This window comes from Lepidochelys kempii, chromosome 2, assembly GCF_965140265.1.
Source record: "Lepidochelys kempii isolate rLepKem1 chromosome 2, rLepKem1.hap2, whole genome shotgun sequence".
NCBI classification, from domain to species: domain Eukaryota; kingdom Metazoa; phylum Chordata; order Testudines; family Cheloniidae; genus Lepidochelys; species Lepidochelys kempii.
Window position 1 is genome coordinate 114,770,038 of NC_133257.1, and position 21,359 is coordinate 114,791,396.

At 40.4% G+C, this 21,359-nt stretch overlaps 1 protein-coding gene across 6 annotated transcripts in view; it reads left to right on the forward strand.

Moving 5' to 3' along the window:
* Positions 1-17,465: 17,465 nt before the first annotated feature.
* Positions 17,466-21,359, forward strand: part of MAK (male germ cell associated kinase) — a 57,297-nt gene continuing 53,403 nt past the window's right edge. For 4 of the 6 annotated variants that reach the window (XM_073332063.1, XM_073332068.1, XM_073332066.1 and 1 more), the window contains exon 1: positions 17,466-17,701. The gene's annotated coding sequence lies outside the window, so the exon portion shown is untranslated. Of the gene's footprint in view, positions 17,702-18,249; positions 18,415-21,359 lie in introns of all 6 variants that reach the window. The other 2 variants (XM_073332064.1, XM_073332065.1) reach the window with 2 other exon arrangements.

The window sequence follows — 21,359 nt, forward strand, 5'->3', positions numbered from 1 at the left end:
GACTAATGGATGTTGAGGAGAAGTAGGTTAGTTTTGTATTTATATAAAACATAATGTATATATTGTACATATTAAATACAAATTTTAATTGTGTTCTACTCTCCTCACTTTCCAGCCATTGCTTGTCTTCTTAAATGGTAAACAATTTTATCAGGGACTGTGTTTTCCTATGTGTTTGGATAGCACCCAGCATATTGTGGCTGCTGCTGAAATGTAAGTAAATAAAAATAACCTTTGCTTTTGAGCTTTTCTGATTTATTTAAGTGCTTGATCTCACAGCCTTAGTGATGCAGAAATAAATCTGGAGGTGATCAGCTTGTAATTGCAATCAGCTTCCTTTTTCTGTAGCTTCACCAGCAGAGCCTTCTAGTCTTTAGCATCTAAGTAATAAACAATAAACTAGATGTGCACAGAGCTATTGTTGATCCTGTATTTCCCACACAGTGCTTACATGGAGGAGCAGGTATGAACTTGTGATACAGGCTTGTGATATTACAGTGCTGGTATGACAGAAGGCCAAGGGACCAGAAGCATTCTCACTGGTGCAGAAGTGCCATGAAAATGTGCACAGTCTAAAATGTAATTTACATAACATAAAAACAGCCATACTGGGTAATACCAATGGTCCATCTAGCTCAGTATCCTGTCTTCCAATAGTGGCCAATGCCAGGTGCTTTAGAGGGAATGAACAGAACAGAAGAATCATTGAGTGATACATCCCCTGTCATCCACTCCCAGCTTCGGACAAACAGGGGTTAGGGACGCTCAGAGCATGGGGTTGCATCTCTGCCTATCCTGGCTAATAGCCATTGATGGACCTATCCTCCATTAACTTACTGAGCTCTTTTTTGAACCCTCTTATAGTTTCGGCCTTTACAAAATCTCCTGGCAATGAGTTCCACAAGTTGAGTGTGCATTGTGGGAAGAAGTACTTCCTTGTGTTTGTTTTAAACCTGCTGCCTATTAATTTCATTGTGTGACCCCTAGTACTTGTGTTATGTGAAGGAGTAAATAACACATCCTTATTTACTTTCTCTACACTGTCAAGATTTTATAGACCTCTATCATATTCCCTTAGTCGTTTCTTTTCCAAGCTGAACAGTCCCAGTCTTATTAATCTCTCCTCATACAGAAGCTGTTCCATACCCCTAATCATTTTTGTTGCCCTTCTCTGTACCTTTTCCAATTTTAATATATCTTATTTGAGATGGGGCAACCATATCCATACACTGTATTCAAGATGTATGCATACCAGAGGTTTACATACAGGCATTATGATATTTTCTGTCTTATTATCTATCCCTTTCCTAATGGTTCCTAACAGCTTTTTGTCACTACTTCTTCAATTTGAACAGATGTTTTCAGAGAACTATCCACAATGACTCCAAGGTCTCTTTCTTGAGTGGTAACAGCTAATTTAGACCCGATCATTTTGTATGTATAGTGGGATTATGTTTTCCAATGTGCATTACTTTGCATTTATCAACATTGAATTTCATCTGGCATTTTGTTGCCCAGTCACCCAGCTTTGTGAGATTCCTTTGTACGTCTTTGTAGTCTGCTTTGGACTTAACTATCTTGAGTAATTTTGTATCGTCTGTGAATTTTGCCACCTCACTGTTTACCCCCTTTTCCAGATCATTTATGAATATGTTGAACAGCACTGGTCCCAGTACAGATCCCTCAGGGACACCACTATTTACCTCTCTCCATTCTGAAAACTGATTGTTTATTTCTTCCCTTTGTTTCCTATCTTTTAACCAGTTACTGATCCATGAGAGGACCTTCCCTCTTATTCCATGACTGCTTACATTGGTGATGGACCTTGAAAGTCTAAGTCCACTATATCCACTGGATCACCATAGTTCACATGTTTGTTGACCCCCTCAAAGAATTCTAATAAATTGGTGAGGCACGATTTCCTTTTACAAAAACCATGTTGACTTTTCCCCAACAAACTGTGTTAATCTATGTGTCAGATAATTCTGTTCTTTACTATTGTTCGAACTAATTTGCCTGGTACTGAAGTTAGGTTTACTGGCTGTCATTACTGGGATCACCTCTGGAGCCTTTTTTACAAATTGGCATCACATTAGCTATCCTCCAGTCATCTGGTACAGAGGCTGATTTAAGCGATGGATTATATACCACAGTTAGTAGTTCTGCAATTTCATATTTGAGTTCCTTCAGAACTCTTGGCTGAATACCATTTGGTCCAGGTGACTTATTATTATTTAATTTATGAATTTGTTCCAAAACCTCCTCTAATGATACCTCAATCTGGGACAGTTCCTCAGATTTGTCACCTAAATGGAATGGCTCAGGGATGGGCATCTTCCTCACATCTTTTGTAATCAAGACTGATTCAAAGAATTCATTTAGTTTCTCCACAATGGCCTTATCATCCTTGAGTGCTCCTTTAATCTCGATCGTTTAGTGGCCCACTGATTGTTTACCAGGCTTCCTGCTTCTGATGTACTTTAAAAAAATTTTGCTCTTAGTTTTTGAGTCTTTGACCAGTTGCTCTTCAAATTCTTTTTTGGCCTGCCTAATTATACCTTTATACTTGACTCGCCAAAGTTTATGCTCCTTTCTATTTTTCTTTGTAGGATTTAACTTCCAGTTTTTAAAGGATACCTTTTTACCTGGAACTGCTTCTTTTACTTTGTTGTTTAGCCATGCTGGTACTTTTTTGGTCCTCTTACTATGTTTTTAATTTGGGTTATATATTTAATTTGAGCCTCTATTATGTTGTTTTTAAAAATTTCCATGCAGCTTGCAGGCATTTCACTTTTTGGACTGTACCTTTTAATATCTGTTTCACTAGCTTCCTCATTTTTGTGTACTTCCCCTTTCTAAAGTTACATGCTGCTGTGGTGGGCTTCTTTGGTGTGTTTCCCTCCACTCCCCGAGGGATGTTAAATTTAATTATACTATGGTCACTATTACCAAGTGGTTCAGCTATATTCACCTCTTGGACCAGATCCTGTACTCCACTTATGACTAAAACAAGAATTGCCTCTCCTCTTGTGGGTTCCAGGACTAGCTGCTCCAAGAAGCAGTCATTTATGGTGTCAAGAAACTTTATCTCTGCATCCTGTCCTGAAGTGACATGTACCCAGTCAATACGGGGATAGCTGAAATCCCCCATTATTATTGAGTTTTCTATTTTTATAGCCTCTCTGATCTCCCTGAGCATTTCACAGTCTCCATCACCATCCTGGTCAGGTGGTCGAAGTATATCCCTAATGCTTTTTTATTGTTATTCAGGCATGGAATTTCCATCCATAGAGACCCTATGGTACAGTTTGGTTCTTTTAAGATTTGTACTATATTTGACTCTATGCTCTTTCACATACAGTGCCACTCCCCCACCTGTCTGACCTATTTTGTCACTCCCTGATATTACTGTGTCCCATTATTGTCATTCCACAAAGTTTCTGTGATGTCTATTACATAAATATCCTCATTTAATATCAGGCACTCAAGTTCACCCATCTTAGTATTTGGACTTCTATCATTTGTATATAAGCACTTATAAAATTTGTCTACCATTTAGCTGTCTGCAATTTGATAGTGCCTTAATGTACATCTGCTTGTCCAGCTGTTTCTCTGTATTTCCTTACACTTGGGTTCTCATCACAATACACGCTTTATCATATATGTTTCTGTTATGTGAAATCAAAGACACAAAAGCAGTCAGATTTCATTTGGAGGTCTGAAATACTGAGAACAGCACTTATTCCTATGCACTTGTTAAATGTTTATTAGACTACTGCACTTCAGACTGAAAAAGCCTGGGGAACTTCCCATGACAGCCAGCCAGGAAACAGGACTGTCTAGCATGATCCTGACCTGGTCTGGAGTAATGTTACACCAAAACTTTGCTGAATCAGAAGTGAGTAACCAACAGTGACTGACTAACAAAAGCTATCAGTTTCCTATATCTGCTGTGTATATGCCTGGAAAGCAATTTCAAGGTCACTTCTGATGCATTTTTGAAGTGTCACACACCGTAAATAAAAAACTGCAGCTGTATGCCTGTACAATGCAATGCAATCATGTTTTCTTGAGGGTCCCTATTGGGTATTAGGAATCATAAAACACCCACTTGCAATTCATTTATAAAATACTTGGCCTTTTAAAATTGAGTAAGGATTTCCAATAACAAATTATGAGACAGATCCTGTTGCCTGTAATGTTAGTGGCAAAACTCCTCTTGATTCCAGTTAGAACAAGATCAGTCCCTAATCAGCAGTCTGCCCAGTTTAGACACCTCCACTCTTCTTTAACATCTCCCACACAGTCTGCTTTCAGCATCCTGTGCCATTATACAAACACCCTCAAATTTAATTTGATCTTGGATGTGCAGGATAGAAATTGCAATTATGTTTCACCTTTAGACTGTTCCCAGGCACTTTTGGCCAGTAAGAACATGGCTCACCTTGCTCGAACTGATTTATCTCTCATAATTTGAACTCTTTGAAACATAATTTGAAATCTTTAGTTGCTCAATTAATATAAGTAAATATTCAGCAAAAATATCTATGGGTCTTGATGTCGGGTGTTTATAAATTAAAGCTAAAACTAGAAGTAATACACATGAATCAGCAAAAAGCGGGGGGCGAGGGGGAGGGGGAGGGGCTAAATTTTGTGCCACAATTCAACTAACTTGGCCCAACTCCAAGGGGTCAAAATCAGAGAATTTGTAAAGTTCTGTAAGGACTTTACACTGAGTTTGTCTGTTCTACAGCAGTGGAGTCAGTGACAGTCAAGAATAAAACTCAGATTTTCTAACTTCCAGTCCTACGATCTTAACCAATATACAAACTACCTTGTTTAAAAAAGAAAGATTCCCCTAAAACCTATATAATGTACTCCAAATATTGCTTTGCAGGTCCTGAACATTAAACACTCAGCCTATTACATGTACTGCAAGTCCCCAAATAATCACAGATTGGAAGGCAAGGTGCGATTTTAGAAGGTACCCTTCCATGAGAATTTTTATCTTAATGAGAAAGAGGGAGTGGGGGAAATATACTTAAAGAGGCATGAAGCTGCTGGTTCAGTCATTGTGTCTGATATTGATCTTATAGTCAGGATATTGCACGGTGCTGATGATAAGCAATCTGCCAGTGGGCTCTTTGTCATGGATTCCTTGCTGTTTATTTTCCTTTCTTTTTACTTAAACAAACGAACTAAAAAAAAAATCTTACGCTGATTAAGGGCCTGATTCTGCACTCTCACTGGTATAAATCTGAAGTAACTTCATTGAGGTGAATGGAATTACACAGTATTGTAGAAATGCAGTGAGAAACAGGCCGCAACATCTAATTGAAAAATATCCTTTAGTTATAAGTACGGCAACTTGTTTAAAAAAATTACACAGAGGAAAGACAGTACTAGATGTGGGCTGGCAATTAGTTGTATGAACACAGCACACTTGTAGGATTTTCATTGGCCCAGCTGAAATCAGATCCCTTTCCTATTCAGCAGAGCACATGAATATGTGCTTTATCTTAAGCATATGCTTAAATCCCATTGAAGTCAATGAGGCTCAAACAACTTCAAGTTAGCTACATGCTTAAGTGCTTAGCTGAACAGGGATAGATTTAAGCATATGTTTGCTAAATTAGGATCTAAATTTGTCCCTGTGTAGATATTAGCAGTGCTGCATTTTTAATTTGGAAGTCATTGCTGTAACCTTCACCTTGCTCTTAGAACCTGTTTTTACTGACATGATATTTTTGATTGTTTTTTCAGTCAATAAAAAGAATGGGCATATTCTATTTCAGAAAAAAAAATGATGTAGTTTACTTGTACTTTCAGCAAACCATCCTCTGGATTCCAGAAAACAAACTGCCTTACAATAATGTTCTACATGGTTGGCTTGATATGGAATCAATTAATCTGTCAACACAGTTTACATCTATCATAGGGTTACCAATCTGGTTAATGAATGAAAACAAAAATATTTATAATTAAAACAACTTCTTATTGAGTGCTCCTAATCTGTCTGCACAAGTAAAGTAATGATGACTTTCCCAGCCTCTAATCTTTCAGTTGTATAGAAAAAGAATGGAACCCTTTTACTCTGAAAGTTTTAGAACAGCTTTCTTCCTTTCTCTCCTCAGCAGTGTGACTGGTAAAAAAAATGTTTAAAAATATTACACAGAAGTAAAAGAGAGAGAAGAAAGAAAAAATGGCCTTCCAGAGGCCTCATGTGTTTATAATATGCTATTTATAATTTATATGGGGGGTTGTGTGTGTGATATGTATGGTACACTCAATAGTTTCACGAATGCTAAAAAGATTTGGTTCTTTTTTATGTAATTACCTCCACTGTAGGAAAAGAATTGCTTTGCTTAGAGAGCATATATATAATTTCTCTGCTGAGGAGACTTCCAAGATTGAAAATGTTCACGTGTTTGAAGTTTCATACTTGTGTCAGGCTGGGGATTCTAGCCCTCACAGGTTTTTTTTATCTGAAAATAACATACTAACATTCAGTTATTATAGAGTAATCTGCCTGCCTGCTTCTATCTTTGAGTGATACGACCTTAACTTTCTCACGCTAGTTCAGTTATGCTGATGGACACTATGAAACCCCCCCACCCAAACTGAAATATATTAGCTTGTACATTATTTACCTATCTTATAGCTCTCATATGCCCCAAGGTGACTAACTTCTTATGATTTCTAGATGACTGTAAAATAAAAACTCTGGGCTAGACCCTCAACATTGACTTTATTTGAACTACTCTGATTTTACACCAAGTGCGGATCAGTTGTCCATCTTTCAGAGTTCTCTCTGTACATTTATAGGAGAATCCACTTTTGCATGCAACTGACTTGATACTTCTCTAAAGGAGTGGACCAAAATGGACTGTTCTTAAAAAGCACAAGGTGCATTATGACCACTGGACTTGGTGAGAAACTTCAAACACTTGTCCCCATAATTCCTAGATTCCAGGGCCAGAAGGAACCATTAAAATCTAGTCTGACCTCCTGTAAAAGACAGGCCATACAACTCCCACAAAATAATTCCGAGAGCAGATATTTTAGAAAAACATCCAACCATGATTTTAAAATTGTCATTGATGAAAAATCCACCTTGACTTTTGCTATTTTTTTCCAATGGTTAATTACTCAATTAAAAAGTTACAATGTATTTCCAGACTGAATTTGTCAAGCCTCAACTTCCAGCCATTGGATCATGCTGGACCTTTCTCTGCTAGATTGCAGAGCCCATTATTAAATATTTGTTTCCTGTGTAGGTACTTACAGACTGTAATCAAGTCTTTAATCTTCTCTTTGTTAAACTAAAGAGATTGAGCTCTTTGAATCTATCACTCTAAAGCACATTTTCTGATCCTTTACTTATTCTCATGACTCTTCTCTGAACCCTCTCCAGTTTATCAATGTACCAGAGTGGAATCACTCAGTGAAGGCCATGTTGCAAGTATCTACAGTGTTCAGTCAACACAGCCAGTGGTGAGCTGGAGCCGGTTTGCACCGGTTCACGCGAACCGGTTGTTAAAGGGGTGGGCAAACTCAGGCCCACGTGCCACATCCGGCCCATGGGAATCCTGTCTGGCCCACTTGAGCTCTCGGCTGGGGAGGCTCCCCTGAGAATCCCTTTTTAATTTTTACTCATCCGGCGGTGCTCCGGGTCTTCGGCGGCAGGTCACCTGGTGGCAGGACAAAGCCCTGGCTGGGATGATTTAGTTGGGGATTGGTCCTGCTTTGAGCAGGGGGTTGGACTAGATGACCTCCTGAGGTCCCTTCCAACCCTGATATTCTATGATTCCTTCACTTGCTCCAGGTCTTCAGCGGCACGTCCTTCAATGCCACCGAAGACCTGGAGCGACTGAAGGACCTGCCGCCAAAGTGCCGCCAAAGACCCAGAGCGACTGAAGAAACCAGTTCTTCAGCTTCTGGCAGCTCCTCACTGAATACAGCCCTGTGCTATACTCATGCACATGGAGAAAGGAAAAGATGAAGACAAAGTATGGAGTATGAACAAGCAGCAGATCAAGATCCCTACAATAACTGTAAGCATCTTTGGGATGGGGTCACTTACTACTGTGCTGCTTCATACACTATGTCCCTTCTAGCCTGCAGATTGTTACCACTGCTTAAAAGAGCAGTTAAATGTACCTCATGATATGGTGCACAGGCCTTCCACTTTGAATTTTCCATGGCCTGAAAAATTGTTGGGACAGAGGACGCGAGAGATTGCATCTATGCTCCAATCTGTGTGCTGATCAGGGAAGGACCTGGCTGTTAGCACATATTTCAGTATGAGAAAGCAAACAGTTATTCCCAAAGTGCAGCAGCTCTTCTTTAAAACCCCATTCATTGTTAACTGGTATCTAATTATCCAATGGAAATAGTATCACTCAGGCTGCACAATCAAGAAGAAGACATACAGGCTGTAGATGTTCTGCTGGGTTGCAGAACAAAAAGGGATTTGGTAATTGATGGTACTCAGTTTCCTTATCTCCTCACTGGAGTCAAGCTGCAGCTTGTTTTGGGGTCAGTCAACCTCTTGCAGGTCTGTTTTTGCCATGGGTAGAAAGCTGTTGAAACAAAAAGTGCTCATTGTAAAACAACAGTTTGATATTGCTTTGTTTTCATTGTATCTGCTTCCAAAGGGGCCAGGAAGTGTCTTCCACCTCTTTCAGAGTAATTTTAAAGAGGCCACACTGAGGAAGTTCTTACACTCTTGCCATCAATTACTAAGATATTAATATATTGACCCAATGGCTCTAACTCCCTGAAATGCAATTTTCTGTAGAATCCAAATTGTAAGAAGCTTCTTTTCTGGGGCTGGGGTTAAAAAAAACAACCCTCATAGCTCTAGTATTGTTTGAAATTCTGTTTTCAGGCCCCAATCCAGCAAAGCAGTTAAGTAGGTGCTTAACTTTAAGTGCTTTGCTGGATTTAAAACTGAATCCTAGCTCTTGCTGTTGGTACAGGCCTCAATTTTATGAAGTAGAAGTAGGAATGAGCTCATAATAAGGAGCTTGCTGGAGCTGCATGGAGGCCTATTTGTAGCCTGATGGGGTGGCATCCACTCCAGGATTGTCTATGTACCACAAAACATCTTTGCTGGATGACACCTATTTTGTTGCCTCTTACACTGGCTCATGGTTTGGAGGAACAATTTTTCTAAGCTACTTTATGTATTCAGCTCTGAGATGGCTTATAAAAATCCATCACTGGCAGGCAAAGGGTTAATGAGCTGCTGTGGGCTCAGTCAGCCCCACCTTGCTACACCTGCAGTAGGTAGCAGGCTTGGTAGGAGGAATTAAAAGGGGGAGAGCACCGTGCTTATGATAGCTGGTTAGGAGGGAGAGTAAAATTACTAACTCTCTGTAAGAAAAGGTTGAGTGGAACAAGGAACTGCTTGAGAGATGGCTGCCTGTCAGAGCTTCTCAGAGGGAAGGTATGCCTGATATGAGATTATTGTTCTTCCAATTTGTTACTGGTGACATGCCTGTGGTTCTGGAGGCAGGTGGGTGCACTGGCTGGAGGAGCAACAGCCAAACAAAAAACTTTATTTCTTCACCTGTGACCAAGGACTTGGTAGTGGTTTGTGCTGAATCCAGGAGCACCCAGGATCACAAACTCTTAAAATTATATACAATAGAAGCAAAACACATTGGGGGGGAAATCCTCCCCCAAGATTCAGAGGGAAACACTCTGAGCCAGTGAGAACTCTGGGATAATTAGGTCTGATTTTCCTGGTGCTTACCAAGGTGCCAGTTCTAATTTCAGTGGAGTTACTCTTGATTTATCAGACACCCCTGCACACTTCCCCCTGGGCAGATCCTCAGCTGATATAAATTAATATAGCTCAAATGAAGTAAATGGAGCTGTGCCAGTTTACACCAGCTGATGATCTTGTCCTTTGACTTCTAAGAGAATAAATAATCTGTTTAGTAAGCTACGTTGTTAACCAGTTCTCACCATGTCTATCCATGTGATGAATATATACATTTGAAAAGGGCTGGTGTACTTTACTGTGCAATAAAAACTGCTTGTAGGCTCCAAGTCCTTGAACAGAGATCTTAATTGTTCTTTCCTATAGATGTAGAGAAAATAGCTTTATATTTCAACAGCCAGATGACATCTATGGTTTAATCTCAACAGTTTTGTTAGATGCAGCAGCAATACGTCATTCAATGTCTCATCTAAGCTGTAATGTTGAACTAAAAAGTAAAAATTGGTTATTTGCCACTGCTAGAGAGACTAAATCCAACAGCTGATGAAAAAATCTGAGCTTTATTGCTAGTCTAATAGTTTTATGGTTGGAAGAAAGGCCAAACAACTACCTCTTTAACAACAAAGGACTGTTTAATTTAATTTAAATACCCATTTTTAAAAGCCCATGTGTGCAAGGGTGCTATCCTTCCTGTCTCATAATCAAACAGCAATCAATAAAAGACCACCATATTCTGCAGTCAGAGGAATGATCTTGGGAGAAACAGCAACATACAGATAGCCAGCAAAGATCTCCTTAAGGGAGCTTTTTAAATATTGTTTAGCACTGCTCTTTGTGTGGGCAATGGAAATATAAAGGTGAAACAAACAGAGAGAGCCTGTAACCATAGCATCATAGTATTTTTAACATTCTAAACTCACTTTCTTGTTTTACATCTAGCCACTCCAGTTTATTTCACAAGATGAGGTGTAATAGTTTAGGGCAGAAAAAAATTAGTTCTAACATCTCATCTAAAACCTACAGGCCAGTTCCTCATGTGTTAAAAATCAGTATAGCTCCATTGACTTCCTTCCACTCTGAAGGATGCACTGATTTACACCCGCTGAGAACTTCTCACATAATGCCAGTCATTGGTTCAAAGGCTTATCTTATCCTTGTTGATAAGAAACAGACCTTCTACTGAGGATATTTATTTTGACACATTTAGACCAGGTGTAAGAATTAAGGGTTTTTCCTTGTACTACTACTTCTGCATTTTTACTGGTGGATGAGTATGATGGAAAAAGAATATGGCTAAGCAATATGTAACCATGCAGTCATAAGCATTTATAGTTGCTGATACTGATCTTCTGGAGCTGTCTATCCACAATCTCCCTCCCCAGATTAGATTTAGATTATTAATTGTATTTCTTGATATTTAAGAATAAACAATACTTAACGAGAACAGGAAAGGACCTACCTCTCAAAAAAATCTCTTCCTCGTTATTCCGTGAATAGTTTCAGGGCCTCTTCATCTTCACCCTTGCAGGTACCATTGGCAGCTAGGGGTAATAGTAATGGGCTTTGAAAGACTATGGGTGCAAATCCTTGTCCTATTGACTTCACTGCGACCATGATTTCATCCCATATCAGTGGTTCTCAAACTTTTGTACTGGTGACCCCTTTCACATAGCAAACCTCTGAGTGTGATGCCCCTTATAAATTGAAAACACTTTTTAATATATTTAACACCATTATAAATGCTGGATGCAATGTGGGGTTTAGAGTGGAGGCTGACACCTTGCGAACTCCCCCTATGTAATAACTTCATGACCCCCTGAGGGGTCCCAACCCCCAGTTTGAGAACCCCTGTCCTATATCATCATTCTCCGCAGAAAACAGCGGTAGAAAGACTAAATCATTTTTGCTTATCAGTGCCAACAACTGTCAACAAGACAACTGCAGCCAGGAATTCTTCCTCACACAAGGTAGGTACAATTTTGCTCTATACCTTCCCCTCCTGCAGGGGTGGAGCTGATAATTTTTTTTAATCAATAAAAAGCAACCATATTATGCAACCAGAGCAAGGAGGTTAAGTAAGTGCTGAATTTTAAAGGGCCTAGTATAGCGGAACCTGATTACAATGGCATAAAACTTCAATTTAAGCAGACACACATTTCACTATAGCATTGTTTACATAGGGTTTCCAACTGCATTTTGCAACCACTTGAAAATAATACAGGTTAAACTTTGTTGTGACTAAATTAGGATGCACTATGGCTTGACCAGCCAGTATGGATAGCTTGGAAACAAAAAGAGACCTTCTCTAGCCTAGCTCTACCTGGATAAAGCATTAATTTTTGGCCAGGTGATATGTAACATGTTCCTTAAAGATCTTTCAGAGAATCCATGATCTGTACAACAAAATGAAATGTAGATTTGCCACCTGGCTCTATTTACCCATCAGCATTCCCCAAGAAACAGAGGCTGTCATTGACAGCAGTAATCAGTGAATCTCTCTCAGCTTCTGATAGCACAAATGCTGAGGCAAAAGAGGCAGAGCTCTCTGTTGTTTTGTGATAATTTTTGCACTATGTATGATTTTATGCTCTGATACTACTTGCAAAAGGTCACATTACATCCTGGATTGGATATCACACCTCATCTGTGAGGTACAGAGTGACATGAAACAATCTCTCTCCAGCCTATATCAGTTGTGTGTTAAAGCGCTCTTAAGTACTAAACTTACATTGCAACTTTAGCTCTGCCCCTTCGTGCAGATGCATTATGACAGCCTTCAATTACATGATCACATACTATTTCTCAAAGAAATAATATTTCTTAAGGTGTATACCAAGAAAAAATGGAATTTCCCGTGTGGAACTATTGGCTGCTCACCACTGGAACACAGCATCCTACACACCTTATGAAACCTGTATGGGAGAGCTCTTTTTCCAGTTCAGTTTAGGAATTCTGCAGTAGAGAACTCCTGCAGGTTTCATCTTGCAAGATATGTAGTGCATGAGGTGGGACTTCTGCAAAGTTTACTTCATTCACTGCACACTTTACAAAATGGATAGTAAGAGTCCAATCCTGAAAAGTAATGGGTACCTACTATGAACTGCTGAGCTTCCTCAACTTTCATTCCTAAATTAGTGGGATTTGAGGAACCTCAAATTTTTACTAGGAAAAAGGTGTATCTTTAACCTGTGTTAAGTTAAAATGTGTCCAATAACCCTGTTAAATTGTAATGAAGATAAGACAGTTGTAGTTCTAAAGTACATTACCTGGCTAAGGTAAACTTTTGGCTCCCTACAGATCTACCTTGACTAGCTATCACATGTTAAAACTAAGGCTTTCTCTTCACTGACACAGAGCTGTCTTTTTTTTTTTACAGCACGATAACAAACATGCAGTAGTTATTTAGCTCTAAAAGTCTAACTAGAGACAAGGTATTTGTGGTGTTCACCATGAGGTAGCTAGGCAAGGTCAGCACTATAACCCTAGTCAGTGGTTGACTTTATCTGGTTGACCTTGCAATAAAACTATAGTGCCTTGAGTCCACTATGTTTCTACAGCAGGATATCTATCCCTCAGTCAAAACACATCTATTTTGTCAGTGAAGACCTGGCCTACAACTCTTGTCTTAACCAGGATTTTAACATGGGTTAGTTAATGCAGGTTAGCATCACATGGGTGAAAAATATACCTGTTGTCTTGTGAAAACAAATACTTATGTTTATAAAATACGATAAATCTTTTAAATAATTGTCCTTGTTCTTTAAATAAATCAGAAAAGTATTTCAGCTGTTCATGATACTGAGTGCCCTCAACTAACACTGAAGAATTGTGTGTGTTCAGCACCTCATATAATTGGGCCCTTTGCGTCACCAAAACTAAAATTTTGGGTCCAAACCTAATCGTAGTTTTATTGCAAAAGAGATCATCTAAGTCTGTAAAACACAATCCTGTGCTGTATTCCTCTATCACTTTTCCTCACCATGTGCAAACTAGAAACCATTTATAAAAGGTGAACTAGCTTCATGTGCTGTTAATTATATTTGAAAATTATACAGTATTTATGAAAACATATAAAAATCATTAGAACTAGCTGCTATGCAAAATTCTCCATATAGCTGTAACAAGGGATGGTGTCCCTAGCCTCTGTTTGCTAGAAGCTGGGAATGGGCAACGAGGAATGAATCACTTGATTACCTGTTCTGTTCATTCCCTCTGGGGCACCTGGCATTGGCCATTGTCGGTAGACAGCATACTGGGCTAGATGAACCTTTGGTCTGACCCAGTATGGCCTTTCTTATGTTCTTAATGTGCACTAACCTTGACCTAAAATGTGCCTGGTATTGCAGGCCATGGCCTCTAAGTAGAAACTATCAAACTGTGTTGTAGTTTTGTAAAGCAAGCAAGATGACATCAAGATACTAGTCTGAGTACTAAATTTATTCTCGCCACTTAGTTTTACTTACACTAGATCAAATCTGAATTACCAAAAATAATATTTTCAGGTATATCCATGCTGTAGCATCTAGTTCTCCCTTTTTTCAAAATGACAAACTACAGATATTAGACAAATCTCTAGTAATTTTGTATAACTACAAGTAAACCTCATTCATAATTCTCAAATCCTTTAAAATTATTCTTTTGACGGCACTTCCTCACAGTAAACATACAAATAGATCCTATTATAAATGAGCAGAGATTTTTTTATTCCATTGGTACAAAAGCCTAAAACTGATAAACTGATTTTTTTCATTCTAGTAGGTCTATCCATAGTTATGCCCATTTTAGATATTTACAAAACACCTGATTATTAACATGCACACTCTTGTTATACTTAAGGGCAATTTATAAAAGGGGTTAATTTTAATCAGTGCTATAAAATGAAAAACACATGGCAAGAGTAGAGGTGGCAGCCTACACCTCCCAGTGGCTAGACCCATACATTGCAATAGTCTAACAAAGGAAAAAGCTTCAAATCCTTGGTAATGGCAGCTGTGAACTTTTAAAAGTATTACACTGAGGGCTCAGTTTTGCAGACATGTATGTGAGTAACTTTACTCATGTGAATAGTCCCATTGTTACTTGCATTGACTTCTGTAGGATGAGACCCCAAATTTATATAGTTTTAATCTCAAAGGAGCAGGATGGATTAAAATAAATTATCTGTAAGGGAATATCCAAATAAGTAATTTACACCTCCAGACATATAACAAACTGAGGCCATAATTACGCAACCTTTATGTGAATTACCACCCCACATAGGGGTCACAGGTGGAGACCCCAAGCAAAGTAACCTGGTGTTCTGTGCACAGGATAAAGATTCAGGTATTCCTAAATTATAATTCAAATCAAACACAATCTCCCTCAGAGGCCTTGGGCAAAGTCACCCTTGATCATAGGTACTAGAACTAGGAGTGCAGGGGGTGCTGCAGCATCCCCAGGCTTGAAGTGGTTTCCATTATATACAGGATTTACAGGTTGGTTCACTGGCTCTCAGCACCCGCACTAGAAAAATTGTTCTATCGCTTCTGCCCTTGATGAATTTTGGCGCTCTCCCTCCATTGCTCTGTCTGTAAAAGTGAGATACTTAACCTCAACTGTGTTTTGAGGATTAATTAGTGACAGTCTGTACAGGGCTATTTAAGAGGTCAGTTTTACTTTTTATGCTTTGTCTAGTGATGTAATGCAGTGTGTGTATTTTTTTAAAAATCGGAAAGGTCAGGTAGGGGTTATATTACAATCAGATGTAAAACTTGATTGATTGTATTAGCAAGCATCTGTCTCCTACAGTGCTTGTTAATTAGGGCTAACTTGTGGTGTTAAAATGACCAGTTTTCTTTTGTTTGCATCAGCATAACTTTTTAAATCTTGTTTTATCACTTCTTGCACTTTGCATCATTATACCAGTCATGGGCATTTTAGAAAATATTGCAGTTCAGGCACTACTTTTTTTTTTTTTGATTTGAATAGTTAAGTTTGGCTTTATTTGAACAAAACAGAGGGGAAGAGTGAAAATTCTAGACAGCACTCATTTCATTTCACCTTCTACATTATCAAAAGTGTTGACTTCTCCTATCTCATGTTCCAAATGTAGGTGTGAATCCTGCTTGCCTGGATCAGAATGATGGTCCCATTTAAGTTAACCTCACTACTTGTGTGAACAAGGCAAGCAGGATCCAGCTGTCTGGACCCAATCCCGGGAGGCAGCAAGCATCCTCACTGTCTGCTGCTTTCTACTATGTTTTTCAAGGCACAAAGAGCAACTGTATACTTTGCCTGACAGAATTTAGATAAAGTGACAACAAAACATAATTAATTTTGTGTTTACTCAGCACCTCAAAATACCTGGTCTGCCATGAGTCAGGCTCCTAGCTGTGCTGCAGTACAAATACAGTAAGTAAAAGTAAAGTCTCCATATGAGCATGTGACTTCCGTAACATGCTGCATCAATCTGTCTCAAAATGGCAGCTTCACCAACAGCCTGCTGGAATTCTGAATCTGCAGTACGACCACCATATAAACAATTACACAGCTGTGTAAATCAATGGGAGTAGGAGCAGACCCTGGGTAAAGAAAACCAACAATGTGAAGGCCTGATGCTGAACACCTGCAACTCCTATTAACTGCTGTGGAGCTTGTTTGTGCTTAGTACCGTCCATCATCAGACAATGGAGCTTTCCCATTTGAACTCTTCCTGCAGTAGCACCGAGACTGTACTGATATGAAAAAGTCACCGAAGCAGGTGGTGGTGCTGGATAAACATTTCTCCTGAAAGAGTCCCGAATGCAGGAAAGCACTTCAACTGCTTAAACCCTTGCCTATTCAGGAAAGCACTTCAGTATGTGCTTGACTTCTATGGGGCTTAGCAAATGCTTTCTGGGGTTGGGGTGAGAGTTCTTGTGAATTTCAGCCTGCAAGACTACAGTAGAGAGAGAGAGAGTGGAAAGTGGGCTTCTGAATCTTCTGTCCTGTAGCCTCATGCAGGGGCTCTCAAACTTAATTTTCCCGCAACCCCCTTATGACAACAAAAATTACTACACAACCCCAAGAGAGGGGACCAAATCCTGAGCCTGCTTGAGCTATGCCACCCCAGGTGTGAGGCCCAAAGCCTCAGCCCCAGGCAAGGGGCCCGTAACCTGATCCCCGCCATACAGGGCTTCAGCCTTAGGTAGTGGGCCTTGGACTTCAGCTTTGGCCCCAGCAAGTCTAAGCCAGTCCTGACTCTGCCATTAAAATGGGCTCCTGACCCACAGGGTGAGAACCACTGGCCTAAGGCATTTAGGTTTCCTATTCTGAAGCAAAAAGTCCCAAAGCAGGCATGGAAGCTTGGCTCTTACCACCCCTGCATATGGGAAAGGAAATTGTTCACAGAGGTGGGTTTTCTTCTCCTGCTAGCGCGTTCCTCCCTGGCTACTGCAGCCCATCACCTCCCACCATGGAAAAAACTAGGCAGCGTGAAACGGCAGCCACCTCCCAGGTAGCAAAACGCCCCCTGCAGCATGACGACAGGTTGCAGAGTGGTAGCCGTGTTAGCCCTTGCAAAGAGCTCAGGGGCTGTCAGTGAGTTGCCAAACAGCTGTAGCTACAGGACGGCTGCACGCGCACACCAGCCCCTGCCCCGCGTGCCAGAACAGGCGTCGTGGCGCTGCCCGCGCGCACCGGGGCGGAGTTTGACGCTCCGCGAGCGCAGCGTGCCCGCCGCACGCCACCCTGGCCATTGCCACCCGCAGCGGGCCCTGCCGCGTCACGTGGTCAGCGCCCGCGCCAGGGCCCGGCCGCGGCGGTGCCGGCAGATGGGCGGGTTCCCTTCTCCTTGCCCCGCCCCCACGCGTCCCCCGCCGTCGCCTAGGAGACGAGTCCCACCCCGGCCGGGCTGGAGGAGCTCACGGCGGGGGCGCTGCTGGCGGTTCGAGGTCGGGATGCGCCGCGCGCCAGAGGGGGGCGGCCCCGGCACCGGCGGCCAGGAGCGCAGCAGTGAGTGCGGGGTGGGGGCAGGGGGCGGGAGGAGGAGGAGGAAGGGGGAGACGATGGGGGAAGGGCTGGGGGGACATGGGGTTGGGAGGGTTGATGGGGGGGGCTAGAGGAGGGGCTGATGGGCGGGGGGGGGGTAGCAGGGATGGGCATGTCACCTCCAGATTGACTTGTTTTTTTGTCCCGGGGGGAGGTGGGTTGTGGGGCAAGCCAGAGGAGGAATTATTCTCCCCCCCTCCCCAAAAAAAAATACACGTGTCTCTGACTGTGCCCCCCTCCCCATGGTGCAGTTTGACTTTCGTGCTTTAAAAGAGAGGCGCTGCCTTTTGCTCACTTCCTGACGCAACCTTGAATCTCTCTCGTGTGGCTGTTTGGCTGAAGGGAGAGCCCATCACATGTCCGAACAAGGCTTTAAATGCCTCGTCTGAAACAGGCACAGCCTCCCCAAAGGCAGAGACTGTGAACACTCGTCCTGAAGTTAGTCTTACAATGAAGGCTGCTCCTTGCAGATGAATGAGAGACTTAAGAGTTCTGTTCGCTCTCTTGGCCAGCAGTCAGCTAATAAAGCTGCAGCAGTGTCCCAGTGTCGCAGCCAGCTCCTGTAAAAGTAAACAATAAAGAAGTCAATGCAAGGATAATTCCCCCGCCTCCCGCCCCCTCCCTCAGGCTGCAGTCCTTCCTACCAGGCAAAACTTCTTCCATTGCCAGCTGTTAAGGTCAGTGGGAATTTGGTTTGAGTAATGACTGTAGACTCTAAAAGGCATGATGATAACTTCTGCAAACCATCCTTGTATTGTTTATCAAGGGGCCTGATTCTCCACTTTCTTACTCTACTTTATCCCAGTAGAATTACTCCTGGTTTAGAGTATGTGAGAGGAGAATAGGGGCCATGTTCTAATTCTGTTCCAATAAAGATACAACACACCGGTAGCCCAGTCTGGCTCCCATTGGCTCCCGTAAGAGTAAGCCCAAGCCCTGATAATGTTATGATATGTATTAATGAGGACAGTCTGATTTTCATCTGTGAGATCTATTAATGAGGACAGTCTGATTTTCATCTGTGAGATCTAAGATAAAACTTCTCAGGAAATCTTGATTTTTCACATCTTGAATAAATGAGAGTTGTGGCCTCTTTTTCAAGACAAGCGTGAGCTTAATTCTAAAGGGGAAAATGTGTATTATCCTGACAGTCAACAATAAAAAATGAAACAATGTACCAAACCTTTTCAAAAAGTAAATTAATCTCCTTATGATACATATATAAACAAATATTTACTATGGGCCAGAGTGTGAATCCTTTACGTATGTCGGTAAGGAGTTACTCTCATGAGTACTCCAATAGATGATTAAGGCTGTCAGAATTGCGCCCTAAATGCTCTATGTGTTCCCTTATGAGATTGAACAGTTTGAATAAGGGGTTCATAATCTGGCTCAAGAAATGTATGGACACATCTTAGAACTTGGTTACTATCTGTTTTAATCATATTGTATACTAACTACTCAGATGTCTTTAAGGGACATAGTCTGTTTTTTAAAATTTGTTTTATTTTTGTTTTTAAAAGTATTGCTACTATTTTATTAATAAAGCATTTTTAACAGAACAGGATCATTTAGGGCCTAGTCCTGCCAGCCTTACTCATCTTGGGTAGTGACTTGCTCCATGAATAGTCCCATTGATTTCAATAAATCAGTGTAAATAGGGTTGGCAAAATTGGGGTCTAAGTGTTTTATTTAGCTGCATGGAGGCTCCTTAGTGGATTGCATTTTCTAGTTTGTTTGCAATTTACTATGTTTTAGGGTTTGGGTAGCTTGTCCCTTTTTGCATGCAACTGTTGAATCTGTTCCGTGGAAATGCATTATAAATGTGCTTCAGGGACTTTGGTGATTTGCTGTTTTCCCACTGTATATTTTAAAATTATAAATAGACATTTTAAAATTAATGATGACATTACTGACTGTTACTACTGCTTAAATAACATAATAAGATGGTAATGGTACAAATGTGAAAATGTACTTTCAAAATTGCTCAGATTCTGCCAGCGTAGACAAACTACTAGGGTCTTCCAAGCTATTGCACTTTGTCCTCCATTTGTCCTCTGTTTTAATCCTTCCTTAATCTTATGTGAAGAGATTATTGGCAGTGTGTCACTATGAATAAGAAACAATCTGTTGTTTACAGTAGGCTTTCTTCTTTCAGCTAAGTACTCACAGGTGATGCTCCTGAATGTAGTGGCATATTTATTTCACAGAGCTGTGTAAGATTCAGGACATGAGGTTGTGCAGAAGAATGTGTAGGCCTTATTCTGTTCAGCTAACAGCAAAGCTCCTATTGACTTCAGAAGGGTCAGGACAGAAACCTTTGTTGCTACCAAGGGCCTGATGCTGCATTTCTTATAGTCCTCAATCTCTTGTTTTGGCTCCATAGGGGAGGCAGGATCGGGCTCTAAACTTGCAAAGATAGACGTTTCCACAGGGGAAAGAATTAATTCTGCTAGGTGAGCATGTATAGCATTTATTTTTGTTTAGTACACTTCTGACTTAGTAACAATAATTTAAAATGTTGGAGGTCAATTTAAGTAATAAATAGGGATTACTTGGGAAGTGGTCAGGGGAGAAGTGTGAACAAAGAGCAGGATTTAGAGATAGGTCTAGGTTTCCAAGTTTGGATCTAGATCAGGCTGCAAATTTCCCTAGAATTCAGGGTCCTCTTGTTTTCATTCAGTCTATTCTCGAGCTAGTGACCCATCATGAAGTTCAGATACACATATAAAGTTTCTGCATTTTCAGACCTGGGGTTACGGTTCAAATTTATTGTTAGTAGGGAGATTATATATAAACCCACTTCCTTTGGGTATGGTATACAGAGGTGTCAACATACAGTGTTAATATCAGTATAGTTGTATGAGAATGATTGTCCACTTAGTGTGATAGGCTAATGAAGGAACTCGTAAAGGGGAATCACCAACTTGAAAACTAATCAACTAAAGGGAATTAAAAGTATTTTCAAATATTAAACCAGTCTCTGGATTCCCCTGCCAATATTCATGGGAGTTTTTTATTATTAGAGCTGTGTGAATAACTGATCTTTTTGGTTCACTGGCAGTTCTGAATAAAATTGAAAACATTATATATATAAAAAAAATACACACACAAAACTGGCTTATCAGGATCATTTAACAGTATATAGACGTGTGTATGTGATTTTTCAAAGCTGACTAAGTGACTTGGACACCAAATCCTATTAAAATTAATCTCATTCTATATTTGTTATATATGCATATTAATATATATTTTATATAGTTTCTGATGCTTTACATGCTGTCTTTTAAAGTGCAAATAACCATGCTTTCAGAGGGCTTTCTAAAATAAATCTTTGTATTTTTAATAGCTATTTTTAAAGAATAAATAAAACTAAGCAATAAGCCGAGTCTACCATGAGTAGGCCCATTGAAGATAATATGTGTAAGGGTTTGCAGGATTGGGGCCTAAAATAGCAAACTTTAGATGGCATTATAAGGCAGCAGGTTGAAGATTGGAGTCTAATTTTTTTTGCCTATGTAAAATTTCCACAATAATTTACTTCCAGATCTGCTGGGTAGTGTTGCTGTGCTCTATTAAACAATTACTTCATTTCACCATAGAGGTGGCTGCATTTCAATGA